Here is a 5,373-nt window from a genome sequence, read left to right on the forward strand (position 1 = left end):
TGCCCCAACTCCCCAATTGGCCCTGCTCTGAGCCCGACCAGGGGCTGCACCTAGGGATTGGGCCTGCCCTCTGCCACCCAGAGCAGGCCTAAGCCAGCAGGTCGTTATCTTCCGAGGGGTCCCAGACTGCGAGAGGGCACACAGGCTGGGCTGAGGGACTCCCCCTCCCCCCCGAGGGCACAAATTTTTGTGCATCGGGCCGCTAGTCCTATATAATAAAAGCTAATATGCTAGGTGTCCGATTGTTCATTTGACTGGTCGACCAGTCGCTATGACGTGCACTTACCACCAGGGGGCAGAAACTCCGACTGGTAGGTTAGCTTGCTGCTGGGGTCTGGCCAATTGGGACTGGGTGAGACAGGCCAGAAACATCCTGGAGCCCTACCGTAGTCCCTCCCGGGTTAACCTCCTGCGGTCCCTCCCCGGCCAGCCGGTCCTGATTGGGACTGGGCGAGATGCCCAGACACGCCCTGGACCAATCCATGCACTGGGCCTCTAGAGCAGGGGTCCTCAAACTTTTTAAACAGGGGGCCAGTTCACTGTCCCTCAGACCATTGGAGCGCCAGACTTTAGTTTAAAAAAAAAACTATGAACAAATTCCTATGCACACTGCACATATCTTATTTTGAAGTAAAAAAACAAAACGGGAACAAATACAATATTTGTATTTGTGTGTGGCCCGCGGGCCATAGTTTGAGGACCCCTGCTCTAGAGTATAAGCAAATAATTAAAGTTCAGTATATACTTCCTAGATCCTTTCTTTTGAAGGTTAAACATTTACAGTTTTTTTTCAACTCTTCACGTGAGATGTTTAGAACACTTCACTATGATTGCATTGGTTTACTGGTGAAATGTGTTGGTACCCTAGGAAGTATAGAATTCAGGACTAAATAGAGTGTTTATGGTTTGGTGTGAACAGGGCCATATAGAATGTCTGAAAGATAAAATCTCTTCATCTGCACCTTTTATTTATGTTAGCCCAGCTCAAGGTTGCACTGCCTTTTGGGCAACCATTTAATACATTTGCAATATTACTGTATTGCACTGTGGCAGGGGTATCATTCATGTAGAATACAATGACTGCAATAAAAATGATGCTTTGGAGTTGTGCATGGTGGTGACACAGGCCCCTAAAATATCGAGGATATAACAACATGCTCTTAATCTTCCCTTAATTTCTGGCTTCCATAACCCATAATTTTATCTATCAATACGGTGGATTACATTGAATTTTGGAATGTTGTATCAACCTTGCATTCCTGGGATAAATCTCACACGGTCACAATATATTAATCTTTTAATATATGGCTGGATTCAATTTGCTATATTTTGTTAAGGGTTTTGCATTTGTGTTCATGAAAGTTGTTGGTTTATAGTTTTTATTTTTTGTGATACTTTTGTCTACCTTGCGTATCAGGGTTATGCTGGCCTCAAACAAATTAGGAACTATTTCCTGTCCTAGTTTTTGGAAGATTTTGTATAGAATGGATATTATTTTGTTCTTAAATGTTTGCTAGAATGTGACAGTGAAGTAATCTGGGCCTGGATTTTTTTTGTTGGTTTTTAAATATAAACTCAATTTTTTTAATAGATGTGGAACTATTCAGATTATATATTTCTTTAGAGAGAACCTTGGTAATATTTTCCTTTCAAATAAATTTGTCCATTTCTTCTAACTTATCAAGCTTATTTGCATTAGGTTTACAATCCTATATAATAAAGGATATACAAATCAACCCTCACACCCTCACAAATGGCTGCCTACAATCAGGCCGGCAGGAGGGTTAGTGAGGGACAATCAAACAACTGAACAGCAGGCTGTGTGGGGCGACCAGGCTGGTGGGGGGCGTGAGGGGCAACCAGGCTGGCAGGGGCAGAGTTGGGGATGACCAGGCCGGCACAGGGGGCAGTTAATGTTGACCAGACTGGCAGAGGGGGGCATTTGGGTGTGACAAGGCTGGCGTGGGGGCAGTTAGGGGCAACCAGACCAGTGGAGGGGTGCAGTTGAGGGTGACCAGGCTGGCAGGGGGGAAGTTGGGGGCAACCAGGCCGGCAGGAGGGGCAGTTAGGGGTTATCAGGTTGGTGGGGTGTGGGAGGGGGGCAGGGAGGGCAGTAAGGGGCGATCAAGCTGGCAGGGGGTGCAGATAGGGGCGACCAGGCAAGCAGGCAGGTGAGCAATTAGGAGCCAGTGGTCCAGGATTGTGAGAGGGATGTCCAACTGCTGGTTTAGGCCTGATCCCCAGGATCGGGCCTAAACCGGCAGTCAGATATCCCCTGAGGGGTCCTTGATTGGAGAGGGTGCAGGCTGGGCTGAGGGGACCCTCACCCCCATGCAAGAATTTCATGCACCAGGCCTCTAGTCCTATCTAATAAAAGAGTAATATGGAAATTAGTCATCACTCCATCACTCCATCCCAAAGATGACTGCGCCCATAGCCACAAGATGGTGGCGCCCAGTCCTCTCATCCACTGAAGTGTACAGGCCTTTTGGCCAGGCCGGTGGCGAGGAGGCGGGGGGCGGGGGAAGAGGGGAGGAGCAGGCGATCAGTGGGCGCAGGGGCGGAGCCAGCGATCGCAGGGGTCTGGGGGTCCCCTGCCCAAGCCTGCAGCCTTGCCCAGAATCTGCAGGCCTGGGCAGGGGCAGTGCCGGCATTGGCAGGGGCCTGGGCACGGGCGGAGCCAGCAATCGCAAGGGTCTGGGGGTCCCCTGCCCAGACCTGCAGCCTTGGCCAGAGGCTACAGGCCTGGGCAGGGGTGGAACCAGTGAGGGGAATGAACTACAGAGGAAACACGTTTTCTGACCACTCATTGGCTAAACTCCCTGTATGCCACTGGTAATATTCTTAGTAATCTGGGTAATAAGAATCCAAAGAGGTGCTCTAGGGTTTTTCACCACACTCCTGGAGAAAAAAATGAAGGTCCGCTCCTGGAGGGCTAAGAAATGTCATATCCTGCCCTTGCTTGTTTTGCTCGGTGGATAATGCCTCAGCTTGCCGACCACAGGGTCTGGGGTCAGTTATGACCAAGGGCATGTACCTAGGTTGCAGGCTCCCCCCTGGCCGGGACCCAGGTCAAGCTCATGCAGGAGGCAACCAATCAAAGTGTTCCTAAAATAGTTGACAGGGACAATTTTTCCATCTTTGAAAATATCTACATCAAATCTGTTTAAAAAGATTTTCATCTGCATAATATAACACATTCTGACAAGACCACCACCACCACCAATGTGGTCAGTGTTTTGCCATAAAATGTTTAAGCAGGCTGGGTGAGGGACCCCCCAGTGCACAAATTTTGTGCACCGGGCCCCTAGTCTATATATATAAAACCCTAATATGCAAATAGACTGAACAGTGGAACAACAGAACAACCGGTTGCTATGATGTGTGCTGACCTCAAGGGAGCACGCGTGAAACATGGCAGGTGTCGGCAGCAGGTGGCAAAGTGTGGAACATGGCGGGTATTGGCTCCGGCGGGACGGTGGCGCAGGTGAGCGGGGTTGCCAGACCAAGGCGGGTGTCAGTTGCTATCATCGGGCGAGCCTCTAGTGGTTACTGAAAATTCTTTGCTCCCATGTGCCAAGGTCCTGCCTGGCGCTCACACCTGCTGCTGGAGCTGGCCCTGTTACCCCCCGCTGCCGGTGCCTGGCACCAGCCCCAATTGCTCAGCTCCTTCAGTGGGTGCAAGCAGCAGCTGCCGGCCCCAATAGCCTCTCAGGGCTTCTCTACCTCCCCCTGCTCCTGAGGGGCCATCAGGACAGCAGTCGCCGCTTGCACCTGCTGCTGGCACCGGCCCCAATTGGCCCGCGCCATTAGCATGTGGGAGCGGTGGCGGTGGCAGAGCAGGGCTGCCGGCAGAGAGGGGACCAGGGGCCATGGTAGGAGGGGCCGGGCAGGGGCGTGGAGGATGGGCCAAGACCCTCCCCTGTGCCCACCACACCTTCATGGCCCACAGTTCCTTTCAGGGTGCACAAGTTCATGCACTGGGCCCCTAGTGTCTTTGATATTCACCCATTTTGCTATATGTATCAGTAATTCTTTTTTTAAGTGCAGTTCAGTGTTCCATTGTATAAATATAACATAGTTTATCCATTTTCCTGTTGGTGAACATTTGTGTTGTTTCCAGTTTTTGACTAAGATGAACATTCATTTATACATCTGTGTGTGTATTGGTGAGGGAAATGTATTTTCATTTCTCTTGGTAAATACCTAGGGAGTGGAATTGCTGGGTCATATGTAAAATGTATGTTTGAACTTATAAGAGACTGCCCAACTGTTTTCCAAAGTGGTTGTATAATTTTACTCTCTCATCAGCAATTGTGAGTGTTCTGGTGACTATGAATTCTTGCCAACATTTGGTATTACCAATCTTTTTCATATTAGACATGCTGGTGAGTATGTTACAGTATTTTATTGTGACTAATTTGCAATTATCCTGATAATTACTGATGTTGAACACGTTTCATATATTTATTGGTCATTTCTTTTGTGCAAGAAATGTTCAAGTCTTTTGCCTATTTTAAAGTTTTATTGTTTACTTGTTAGTTATATGTAAGAATTCATTATATATTTTGGATGCAAGTCCTTTGTCCCTTGTATGTATTATGAATCTCCCCCCAGGCTGTTTTACCTTTCTTAATGCATTTTTGATGCATTAAGTTTTAATTTTGATAATTAATGCCTTTTGTGTCTTGTCTAGGAAATTTTAACCCTTAACCTCTGACTGAGTTGTGTGTGCCTCCTCTTACACATTGGTATTACAGAAATTATTTTTTTTTGTTAAGAAAGTGTTAAATTAGACTCTTGACAACTTTTTTTTCATACGGAAAGCATAAAACATACGGAAAAGTGCATAAATCATAATCGTGCAGCTCAGCAAATTTTTTAAAACATTTTAAAAATTTTGTTAAATATGCATACTGTAAACTGTATAATCTTAACTATTTTTTAAAAAATTTTGTTTTATTGCTTAAAGTATTACAAAGAGTATTATATTTCTCCTCCCCCCCCCTTGACATTCCCCCTACCCCTTAGTGTCTTATGTCTATTGGTTATGCTTATACGAATGCATACAGTCCTTTGGTTGATCTCTTACTCCCCCACCATCCAACCCTCCCCAGCCTTCCTGCTGTAGTTTGACAGTCTGTTCGATGCTGCTCTGCCTCTGTATCTATTTTTGCTCATCAGTTTATAATGGTCTTTATTATCCATATATGAGTGAGATCATGTGGTATTTTTCTTTCATTGACAGTTTATTTCACTTAACATAATGCTCTCCTGTTCCATCCATGCTGTGGAAAATGGTAAGAGTTCCTTCTTTTTTACAGCAGCATAGTATGCCATCGTGTAGATGTACCATTGTTTTCTACTCCATTC

Source organism: Myotis davidii, unplaced genomic scaffold (assembly GCF_000327345.1).
Source record: "Myotis davidii unplaced genomic scaffold, ASM32734v1 scaffold52, whole genome shotgun sequence".
In the NCBI taxonomy this organism is placed as follows: domain Eukaryota; kingdom Metazoa; phylum Chordata; class Mammalia; order Chiroptera; family Vespertilionidae; genus Myotis; species Myotis davidii.